The following is a 12,875-nucleotide window of genomic DNA, read 5'->3' on the forward strand; positions in this document are numbered from 1 at the left end:
GGGTGAGCGGGCATGGGCAACTCGATGAGGGGCTGCTGGGAGGGTGGTGCTGGTACGGGGGATGGCGGCTGTCCCTGTAGCTGGGGTGGGCACAGAGGTGTCCGCTACCACCAGGGAGCTTCCATCAGAGGTGGTATTCGTGTCCGAACTGTTCCCTCCAGTCCCCGCCGTGGTGCTCCCCTCGCCCTCTGTCTCACTGGTGCCCTCACCGTCGGTGGACTCTGCCTCCTGGGTCCTGAGGGATGCAGCTTCCTCCATCACCGGTGCCTCTGTTCCTCCACCAGATGATGCTAATGCACATAAGGACAGGATGACAAAACAAAAAGGGGGGGGAGACAAAGGATACACTTGGTCAATGGCTGCACCTACACCACCGTTGGCATACATACCTCCCCTCACACACAGGGAACAGCCCTACGCACTGTGCAATGCACTACCAGTAACAATGCTAGTCAACAGGGCATGGGGAGGGACACATACCAACAACTGCAGCCCACACAGCCCTGCCCAGTAGTGGATGCATCCTAGCTAGGTTGGAGGATTTTCTCATCAGAACCCTGGCCAACATGGGACCTACTCTGCTATGTCAGTCCTGGCCTAGGGGCACTCGCAGACACACATCCCTCACCTAGATACTACCCTACCATGCGTACCTTGTAATGATGGGCACTGTACTTGCCCCCTTGTGGCTACTGTGTTGCCCTCAAGTGCCTATCCAGCTCCGGATAGGCCACCTCCAGAATGCGGGCCATCAGGGGGGTCAAGGTTCGACAATCATCCCTTCCTCGTCGGAAGGCCATCCCCAGCTGGGCCTCTGCCGTCTTCCGTGCCCAGTGTCTCTGGTCCTCCCACCTTTTCCGACAGTCGGTGCTCCACCTGCCATAGACCCTCAGGGTCCACAAGTCCTTGGCGATGGCACGCCAAATACCCTTCTTTTGACGGGCGCTGACCTGCAGAGGAAACATACACAGGGAAATGTATTAGTTATACCATCTTGCTTGTTACACTCATGGCCCACCATAGCCCTTCCCATCCCCTTTCGCACAGATATGGCCCAGCATACATGCTGCACGCTGCCCAGGGCCCACCCACCAACCCCCCCCCATGAACCCCCCCTACATGATCCCTTCACACACAGCACTCCATGCATTCATGCCCCATGCATCGTGCTCACAGTGTACTCACCTGTTGGTCTGGCGAGCCATACAGCAGTCCGTACTGGAGTAGGACCCCATCCACTAGTCTCTCCAACTCCGCTGAGGTGAAGGCAGGGGCCCTTTACCCAGTTACACGGGCCATGGTAGGTTCCAGACACAGGTTACAGCAGCACATGCAGTGTAGGCCCTCTCCTGTTGAAGGTCAGGTAGCAAGTGAGTGAACAGATAGAAAATGGCGGTGACGTCTGCGGTGGTGCATACCGCCACTGCTGGCATACATCATCATTGGCCACTGTAACCCATAGGGCCCAATTATAACCAATGAGGAGTTGCACGGCAGTTCCTGACCACCTCCTGCAACGGCGCACAACGTCATCGGAATTACCTCACTTCTATCTGTCCCTCCATACAGGACAAGCGGACGCCATTTCAGGGGGGGCAGTGCATGGAACATAACTGCGTCACAGATCACAATTCTACATACAGGACATATGCCAGTAATACATTTAAATTACACGTCATGCATTGAACTGTAGTGGCTACAATGTCCATTTTATGACCGGCTCCTCACTCTTTTGCCCCATAGATTGCAACCGCTGAGGATGACTAGGAGATGGTGACATCCCCCCATGTACACTCCTGGTGGACTTGGCAACAATGGAGGACAGGCACATTATACTCACCTACAGACTTGACAAGGCTACTCTCAAGGAACTGTGTACCCAATTGGAGCCTGACCTGATATCTGCTATCCGTCACCCCACTGGGATCCCCCCACTTGTGCAAGTGCTATCTGTGCTCCAATTCTTGGCAACTGGTTCTTTCCAAGTGACAGTGGGCTTGGCAGCAGGAATGTCACAGCCAATGTTCTCAATAGTGCTGATAAGAGTGTTGGGTGCCCTGATTAAACACATGTGCAGATAAATTGTTTTCCCCCAGGTGGAGGATTTTCCCACAGTGAAGGCTGACTTCCATGCAATGAGACATATCCCCAACATAATTGGGGCGATTGATGGAACACATATTGCATTTGTGCCCCCCCCTGGCAAAATGAACAGGTCTTCAGAAATCGAAAACATTTTCACTCAATTAATGTGCAGATGGTGTGCTTGGCAGACCAGTACATCTCCCACGTCAATGCTAAGTATCCTGTGTCGGTGTATGATGCCTTTATCCTGAGGAATAGCAGCATCCCAAATGTGATGGCCCACCTACAGAGGCACAGTGTGTGGCTAATAGGTGAGCCCTGGTTCACACCCAGTGGATGTTGGTGTATGGGTATGGTGTGGGCCATAAGGGATAGTGTGTGGCTAACAGTTGTCCCTCGATATTTGCAGGTGACTCAGGTTACTCCAACCTGTCACGGCTACTGACCCCTTTGAGGAATCCCAGGACAGAGGCTTCGGAACGTTACAATGAGGCACATGGGCAAACAAGAAGGATTATTGAACGTACCCTTGGCCTCCTGAAGGCCAGGTTCCGGTGCCTCCATCTGACTGGTGGATCCCTGTGCTACTCACCCAAGAAGGTCTGCCAGATAAACGTGGCATGCTGCAGGTTGCATAACCTTGCCTTCAGACGCCATGTACCTTTTCTTCAGGAGGAGGATGCTGGAGATGGCCATGTGGCAGCAGTGGACCCTGTGGACAGTGAAGATGAGGAGGCAGAGGATGAAGATGAGGACAACAGATCTGCAGTGATTAGACGATACTTCCAATGACATACAAGTAAGACAGTGTTACTTCACATTTCATTGTCAGTTTTTTGTTTCACATTGTCACTGGCATGCTGTTATTTCCCACTTCTATGCCCACTCACTGTACCCTTTGGCAACTCTTTTTGCAGATGTTGGTGCCCCACTAGCGCTCCTGGTGTTGTCACTGGAGCCAACTACAGGTCTATCCTATGTTAACATTACTGTACAGTTGAATTGAAATGTTTAAACCTTGTTTAACAAATACATACTTCAATCATTTGACATACTACATAGTTGCATTTGTTCAAAGTGTGTTTATTCCAGTGGTATGAAGAAAAGGGAGAAGTGCAATGTGCTGGGGTGATGATGGAGGAAAGTCCAGGGTATAGTTCCAGTCTATTTGTAGCACAGGTTCATTGATAAGGGGGCATGGGAAGGGGAGCAATGGCAGTTCAAGGTGGACAGGGTGACAGAGTGGGACACAAGGGTGACAATCAGGAGAGTCTTATTTTCTGGCGGGGTACTTGGCAATAGGCTCAGGCTTCTGCCTGGATCACAGGGAACGTTTGCGGGGTGGTTCTCCTTCTGCAGGGGGAGGGGTGATGGTGGCCTGTTGATCATGTGGCAGGGCCTCCTGTCCACTAGCGGCAGCAGAGGTGGAGGGCTGTTCAGTAGTCTGGCTAGTGGCAGGGGTCCGCTGTTGTGAGGCTGCCTTTCTCATAATATTAGCCATGTGTGGCAGCACCCCTGCAATGTTTACCAGGGTGGTGTTAATGTCCTTCAAGTCCTCCCTGATCCCCTCGTACTGTCCCTCCTGCAGCTGCCTGTTCTGTCCAGGATCTGGCCCAGCATAACCTGGGAATGTTGGTATGCTCCCAGGATCTCGGTAAGTGCCTCCTGGAGAGTCGGTTCCCTGGGCCTGTCCTCCCCCTGGCGCACAGCACTCCTCCCAGCTTCCATGTTGTCCTGTGTCTCTGTCCCCAGGTCCCTGATTGTCTTGGAACTGTGGTGTTCCCTGGGGTCCCTGCAGTGGTGGACACACTGCTGACTGACATGTACTGGGGAGAGAGGTATGGGCATGCTGGGTGCTCTGGTGGTGTTTCCTGAGGGGGGAAGCTCTGTGGTTGTGTATGACTGTGGCTGGGTAACCGACTGTCCGGAGGTCCCTGATGGGCCAGGGTGGACATCCAGGTCCAGGCGAGCAGAGTCACTGTCATCTCTGTGGGCCTCTTCTGTGGGGGGACTGGATGCTGCTGGTACCTCTTCTCCAGTGACATTAGCTTGGATACCTGTGAGAATGTAAATGCTGTGTTATTGTTTCTGTGTGTGACATATTGTGCATGGATGGGTTGCCCTCTATGGTTGTTTTTGCCCGGGCATCTTTCACTTGTGTATGTTGGTGTATTGTGGGATAGCTGATTCTCTCTGTGTGCATGCTTTAGTGATAGGTGTCCATGCAGGTCTGTGAGTGGTGTTCATGCATTGGTGGTGCATGCAGGGCTTGGCATAGGGATGGGTGAGATGTGATGGTGGGGTGTGTGGGAAGTGGCGGAGTGATGGGAGTGAGGGTGGCAGTATGTAAAGGCATGTAGGTAGGGGGGTGATAGTAGTATAGAGTTGACTTACCAGAGTCCAGTCCTCCTGCTAGTCCTGCCAGGCCCTCGGGATGCTTGATTGCCAAGACCTGCTCCTCCCATGTTGTTAGTTGTGGGGGAGGTGGAGGGGGATCCACCGCCAGTCCTCTGTACATCGAGTTGGTGGCTTTCTGCAATGGAACGTACCTTCCCCCGTAGGTCATTCCACCTCTTCCTGATGTCATCCCTTGTTCTGGGGTACTGTCCCACGCCGTTGACCCTGTCCACGATCCTCCGCCATATCTCCATCTTCCTAGAACTGGATATTTGCTGCATCTGTGCTCCAAATAACTGTGGCTGTGCCCGGATGATTTCCTTCTCCATGACCCTCAGCTCCTCCTCAGAGAATCTGTGGTGTCATTGTGGTGCCATGGGTGAGTATTGTAGGTGAGGGTGTGTAGGATGATGTGTTGGGGAGTGTGTTGTGAGGTGTGTGGGTGGTGTATAGGTGTGTATAGTGTGTGGCTCTGGTTTTGACGGTGGTCTTGGTGTCCGTCTCGTGCAAATTATTTGTATTCGTGAAGGGTTGTGGGTAATGTGGGTTTGTGTTTTATAGTTGTGTGAGTGTGTGGGTGTGGTGCGTTTATGGGTGTCAGATGTGTGTTGTTTGAATTGTCCAATGTGGTGTTTTGTTTGTGTGTGTGTGTATTTTGAGCGCAGCGGTATGTAACGCCAATGGTTAATCGCCATTGAATGTCCGCCGTGGTGATTTGTGGGTCATAATGTGGTGGTCGTAGTTCTGTCGGCGTAACGGTGTGGGTTTTGATACCGCCAGTTTATCACTGACCTTTGGTGTGGCGGAGTTATGTCTGTGGCTGTATAGCAACGATTTGGTGTGTGTGTGTCATAATATGGTGAACGAATATCTGCTGCGGCGGTGGTATGTTGGCAACAGTCAGCATGGCGGTAAGTGGGATTTACCACCAATGTCATAATGAGGGCCTAAATGTCTGCATGTCCTACTTCTAAATACCATGCACTCTACCTTGCGGGCTACATGGCCTACAAAGGGGTTACTTAATATAATATTTAAAAAGGAGGCTTTTACCTGTCCAACTGGTTTATTTTAACAGGTAGAGTTGTAGGTTTTACACTGCTACAGTTAGGTTACATTGGTAGACCTGAAGCAATGTTTTCACTACCACAGTAGTGGATGGCACAATAGGTGCTAAAGTGCACTAGTAGCATTTAGCTTCCAGGCTAGTAAATACTAGGGGCTTGTAGTAAGTTAAATATATCAGTTTGGAGTTTGCCAATTTGAACATGTTTAAAGGAACAGCACAGGCACTTTACTACTTGTTACCAGGTTTAGCGTGCACAAAGGTCTAAAGCCAGAAAATATACAAGATCCAGCAAAAGGTAAGTGTTCCTGGGTGAAAACTCAGTAAACACATATTTTCTACAGAGATCTTTCATCCAAGTCTGCCTTGTGTGTCATACTCTTTCTTTACTCTCCCAGTATTTTTTACTCCTCCCTTTTCTCTCCACACTTCAGCTACTACTCAAAACTGGATGGTTTTGCAGTTAATAGAACATTGTGCCACCTAACTTCTGTATTGCTTAAGAAATAAAGGGAGATTGGGGAGGAAAGTCTCCTCTTTCTGGCATGGTTACTCCCACTTATTGCCTAATGTCAGTCTACTTAGACTGTTTTCACTGGGATCCTGCTAATCAGGACCCCGGTAATTGTGCTCTCCCATCCAAACTTGGTTGTTTTGGTACTTCATACACCCCACGATTGGCATACTGGTGTACCCCTGTAAGTCCCTGATAGATGGTACTTAGGTACCCAGGGCATTGGTACACCAGGGGTCTCCCATGGGCTGCAGCATCTATTGTGCCACCCAGGAGAGTCCATGCAAACTGTTTCTGAAGGTCTGCCGTTTGCAGCCTGTGTGAAATGGTGCATGCACCCTTTCACTGCTGGCCAATACACAGGTCACTGTAAGTCATCACTATTATAGGCACTTTTAGCCCAAAGGGCAGGGTGTGGGTCCCTGTGTGGACACCCCTGCATGAGCAGAGGTGCCCCTACAAACTCCAATTCCAATTCCCTGGACTTCGTAAGTGCAGGTACGCCATTTTATCTATGTACATGCCACTGATCACTACCTGTGGTCCAATTACACAATAGTAACTCCGAACCTCAGCATGTTTGGTATAAAAAATGTCTAAATCATACCCCATTACTGATTCCAGTATTGGTGACATGATTCCAAACACCCAAGGGTTTCCTTAGAGGATCCCCCAGTTCTGCTCCTACCAATCTTTCAGGGTCTGCAGGCAGTCCGCCCTGCTGCAGCCCCCAACACAATTCTGCCCTCCTGCTGCTTGACCAGCTCAAGCAGGGGACAGTAGGACAAAGGATTTCTTGTAGGAGAGGGGTGCCCCTCTCCTTTGGAAATAGATGTTACTGGGTTAGGAAAGGGTAGCCTCCCCGTGCCACCAGATTGCTTTGAAAGGCACATTTGGTGCTCTCCTTGCATAATCTGACAGTGGGATTTGCCAGGGGAATTATTAGTCCCTGTTTGGGTGCCTGTAGTGGGGCCACACAGATATTTTTAGGAGAAACAACCTTTTACGTGACTACTCACAAAATATTTTTTTTTTTAAGAGACGTCTCCGCACAGGGCAGTCTTACGGCATGTGAGGTAACTATTGCTTAGGAAATAAAAGGAGATTGTGAAGGAAAGTCCCCTCTTTCTGGGATGGTTACTCCCACTTTTTGCCTGATGTCAGTGTACTTAGACTGTTTTTACTGGGATCCTGCTAATCAGGACCCCAGTGATTGTGCTCTCCCCTCCAAATGTGTTTGTTTTGGGACTTCATACGCCCCCCAATTGGCATACTGGTGGACCCCGGTAAGTCCTTGGTAGATGGTACTTAGGTACCCAGGGCATTGGTATACCACGGGCCTCCCATGGGCTGTAGAATGTATTCTGCCACCCAGGGGAGCCCATGCAAACTATATTTGCAGGTCTGCTATTTGCAGCCTTCGTGAAATGGTGCATGCACCCTTTCACTGCTGGTCACTACACTAGGTCACTGTAAGGCATCCCTATGGTATGCCCTTTTAGCCCAGAGGGCAGGGTTCAGGCTCCTGTGTGTGTGCAGGAGCCTGAACCCTGCACATGAGCACATGAGCAGAGGGGCCCCTACAAACTCCAGTTCCAAATCACTGGACTTCGGGGACGCATTTTATCTATGTACTGGCCACTGGTCACTACTTGTGATCCAGCTACATAATGGTATCAAAAATGTTAAAATCATACCCCAATACTGATTCCAGTATTGGTGACATGATTCCATGCACCCAGGGGGTTCCTTAGAGGATCCCCGAGTTCTGCTGCTACTAGTCTTTCAGGATCTGCAGGCAGCCCGCGCTGCTGCAGCCCCCTAGATACAATTCTGCCCTCCTGCTGTTTGACCAGCTCAAGCAGGGGACAGCAGGACAAAGGATTCCCTGTAGGAGAGGGGTGCAACCCCCTCTCCTTCGGAAATAGGTGTTACTCGGCTTGGGAGGAGTAGCCTCCCCGTGCGACAGGACTGCTTTGAAAGACACATTTGGTGCCCTCCTTGCATAATCCAGTTTGCACAAGTCCAGGGACACTGGTCCCCACTCTGGTGCAAAACGTACAAAGGAAAGGGGAGTGACCCCTCTCCTGTCCATCTCCACCCCTAGGGTGGTGCCCAGAGCTTCTCTAAGCAGCCACTTGGTTCTGCTAAAGTCTAGAGATCCAAAAAACGTTCTGGTTCTCTTTTTTTCTTTTTATCAAAACCTCTTTTTGAGGATCACTTATGCCTTTTTTTGGACCCAAAGGGGGGGGGGGTTATTCCTTTTATGGAAGGGGAAGCCTTCACAGGGACATTGACAACCTGAGAGGAGAGATTTCAAACCACTTCTGCAATATGAGCAATGAAGAAATGAGATCTATGCAGTCACTGGCCACAGATGAGTCCACAGTAATAAAACTAGCAGAAAAAGGGGGAGCAGTGATGATTCTCCCTAGAGACATTTGTAGAGCAGAATGCCTTAGACTTCTGAGTGATGTGCACAATTACAAATGTCTGTCCAGGGATCCAGCACTGGATGTACAAGAAGAACTTGCTTTCTTAGTTATGACAGGTCTGGGTAATTACTGGATCACTAAACATGTGGCAGATTTCTTAACGCAGAAGCAACCTACGGTGCTGTACTTCTATATTCAGCTGAAGGTGCATAAAGACAGATTCCCGCCCCAACGAAGACCTATGTCTTGGGGATCGGCTCTTTGTTGGAACCTCTAACACAATTTTGTGATTCTTTTCCATTGGCCCTTAGTGAAATAAATTCCTACCTTCCTGCAGGACTCATGGGATGTCCTTAACCTCATAAAAAGTTTGTCCTTTGATGAGTCCAGCGAGCTGCTGATCAGCTTAGACATGGAATCTCTGTACACAAACATTCCACAGGAGGCCACGCTAGCTGTGATTGACAAGATCCTGGGGGAAACAGAATGGAAGTACATGACACCCCGGGAATGTATACTGTATCTGGCACACCTGGCACTTATGAAAACATTTTTAAATTTAAGGGTAAGTTCTTCCTTCAGCTACACAGTACTTCAATGGGAAGTACATTCTCTCCCATCTTCTCTTTTTTTAATGTGCATGAGTTTGAATCAGAATATGTTTTCAATGATTCTAATTAATTTAGAGAGAAGATCCGCCTTTGGAAACGTTACATTGATGACGTTTTTCTCATTTGCAAAGGATCATGGGAAGAAGCAGCATCTTTTCTGGTGTGCCTTAATGTATTTAAGCCCTTCTTACACTTTACATTCACAGAGGAGAAATGTCATTCCTAGATCTGTTTGGAAGGGCAAAGCAGGGGGCTTTGGGAACTGAGGTTTTTTACAAACCAACAGACCGGAATAGCCTCTTGAGATTTGATAGTTTTCACCCACGGGTATTAAGGGTGAACCTACTAACTGGGCAATTTCTTTGATTACGACATAACTGTTCTGACCTACTGAAGTACAAGTCACACACCAAGAGACTATCTGGGAAGCTCCTAGAAAAGAAATACCCCTGGAGGTTAATTAAAAAAGCTCACAAAAGGGCTTTGAACAATAATAGGGAGTAGCTGCTGTTGTTTATTGCAAAGGAACAAAAAGAGAGACTCATTTGTGTAACTACTTTAGCCCTTTATCAAATAACCTACAAAAGATCATCAACAAACGATGGAGGATCCTACAGTCAGGCGGCCTTGATCAAGAGAGACCCATGTACTCATTCAGAAGAGCCAGAAGTATTAAGGACCACCTGGTACATACACATCTGGGTAAAAAAAAAAAAAAAAAAAAAACACAAGGGAACCAAATGACTCTTTCGAATGTACCTTCCACGTCAGGTCACTACCCATGCAGTGGCTGCAGTGTTGGCCACCTCACAGGAAGGTTGAAGGAGGTGGAGGTGAGACTGAGGACACTATGAAAGCTCAAACAACTAACGAACTAGAACTCAAAGAACGTGGTTTACTTAATTAGATGTCCATGCAATCTGTTTTACACCAGTATGACCTTGAGTAAAGTACGAACACGGATTGCAGAGCATCGGAGCACCATTAGGTTCAGAAGAGATGCAACAAAGCTGACTAGATACTATTTCGAGAGGGGGCATGGTGTGGACGAAATGCATTGGTGTGTACTAGAAAAAGTTGAGCAAACACGCCCGGACATGATTGAATTTCTGCTATTGTTTGAGCAACAATGGATTTATCATCTGCGAACAGACTTGGTTGGGTTGAATGATGACGTTACATGGGGGAGTATAAGAACTTAACTTTATGATCAATGGATCTTTACTCCTAGAGACTGGATGGTCTTGGTTATGGTAAGTTGGACAGTGGAAGGACTGCCAGTGGGATCTGCCAGGGAAATTATTAGTCCCTGTTTGGGTGCCTGTAGTAGGGCCCACACAAATATTTTTAGGAGAAACGACCTTTTATGTGACCTCTCACAAAAAAAATGTTTCTGAAGAGAAGTATCCTCACAGGGCAGTCTTATGGCATGTGAGGTAATCATTGTCCTTTTTCCCTATAAACGCACCTATGTGGCTACTATATTTCACTTCTCTTGGGGCACCTGGAGGAGGTGTCCCTCAAACATAATTAAAAAAAATATATAGATATACTTAGGAGAATGGACCTTATGTGGGGCAGCCATGCGGCTCAGATTCATTGAGTGAATGATTACTCCTCTGTTCCTGCATAGACATTATAGGGACCTCGTGATATAGAATAGGTCTTATAGCCCTGGTTGTTATATATTTTTTGCTGCATGTCAATTTTGCTTCCACACAGTATGTTTTGAGAAATGGAATTGCGCCTCTTGGCCAGATTCTTCAGAATTTTCCTACCACCATTGCAGCGAACTTCAAGTCCCCGTAATCCTCCAGTGGCATAGTTTAGTGACTTAATGACCGCGTGGCCTGCTGTGAGCGGGATGTCTAACCAGGTCATGCAATGGACCTCACTTCCCGACCTATTCTTGAGCGCGCGTTTTAATGATGCGTGAACGTGGCGGCCCATCTGCAGCCCTCATTTACAGCTGACTGCAATAGTTTTACTTTGGTTTTTGTTAAATAGCGATTTCCCTTAGTGCTTTGACCATAGTTCGGCAAGGCAAGAGTTTGGAATAGGTCACACGGACGGGCGCTCCTTTTGGAGTAGTGAGTACACAGGTTTTACACACCGAATGTGGTTATGTTGTTTGTAGGGTAGCATCTATAGAGCTACCTTGGTATTTCGGTGTTTTCAGACCTCTTTGTTATGTCAGGTGCCTCTACCCATGCCATTACCACTGAGGGTTGTCGCTTACGGCTGGCGGAATGTGGAGGTATGGCAACCCACCCGGGTGCTTCATTTAGGAGTGGCGAGCGTTTGGTGCTGTTATTTGACATTGTAGCGTGTTCCGTGCATGTGTGAGTACATACATGCCAGTTTCCCTTGGCACATGTTGTTGACCCAGGGTCTTATTTTCCAGCTAATTTGAGGCATTGGCTACACTCCATACACTAATAAAAGGGACATTACTCTGTTGTGGTACATCTGCAATGCATTATATAGTGCAGCACGGATTGGGGCTACCCAGGCTGGGCCCACCCTTGTAATTGAAATCCAAATATTGAAATGAACATGAGTATCATGTGAAATCCTTTGAACTACATAAATGAATACGATCTGGTGATGTGTTGTCGATTTGTGGCCTGTTCGTGTTTTGCGTTTTGTTCTCCTTTTTAGAGTGTGACTACAAAGGGCGCTGCCCCTCTCCCTGACCAAGAAGCTTTAGGTCATGAAATATAGGGTAAGGGCCACTAGCCTTTGAATATTTTGTGTTTTAATTAAGGATACTAAAAATAGTAGTAGGAGAGATAATGTCCCACTGCAATAAGGAATTCAAATGATGTTGTACCTAGTGTGAAGCGGGGTCTTTTCCTGCATGACTGAGGGCACTTATCACTAGCTCTTGCCATGAAGTGTGCATTGTCACGTGTGACCACTAGGTTGTATCAAGGGTGTTCTGATTATTGAAAAGGGACAAGCACTCCAATTTGGCCCTTGTTCTCTATGTTCCTACAGGTAGAATACACTCCTTCTAATACTATTTGAGGTAGGATCTCCTGCATGAGGTGTCTTTGCTTTGTAGACTGTGGCAACTATCATCAGATCTGGAAGGAAGGTGAAGTTAGGGATCCACGGCCCTAATGCATGCCCAAGGCCCGTTATGGCTATTGTAAATGGTCACAAACGTGCTGGCCTTTCAATGGGTGGCTCGACACATAATGGTCGAGATTTCACCTCGTTTTGTTTTCAACAATACCTTTGCTCCCCACTATAAAAGGTGAACCACAAGGGTAAAGCAAGGTAGTTTTTGTGTATTTGTCTGGATCCCTGTTTTTATCCATTAGTTATTTATTAAGAACTCCCTCCTGCGCTGAGTTATCAGGAGATTGAGTCCGCCCTAGTTGCACTGTCCTACCAGGGTGGGTAGAGGAAGCCAATGATGAAGCATGACACTACTAGGTGTGTGAGGCTTCCCCTTCTATAACCGGAATAGCTCCACTTTGAGGCCAAGAAAGGTATAAGTGATCCTCACAAAGAGTTTTCGAAAAAAAGAGAACCAAAATGTTTTTAGGGATCTCTCCACTTTAGCAGTCACATTTGTTTATGTGTGGTCTTAAGTGTAAGGGATCACGTGATTGCTTTTTTACCCTCCTCTTCCTCTCTATCTTTTTGTGTTTGAAGGCCACTTTGTTCAGTCACCTTGGAAACAAGATGTGCAGAGGCCTCTGGGGGAGTCTGACTGGGTAGGTAAGGCAACTGACTTCAGTGACCCCTCCTGACAG

Source organism: Pleurodeles waltl, chromosome 6 (assembly GCF_031143425.1).
Source record: "Pleurodeles waltl isolate 20211129_DDA chromosome 6, aPleWal1.hap1.20221129, whole genome shotgun sequence".
In the NCBI taxonomy this organism is placed as follows: domain Eukaryota; kingdom Metazoa; phylum Chordata; class Amphibia; order Caudata; family Salamandridae; genus Pleurodeles; species Pleurodeles waltl.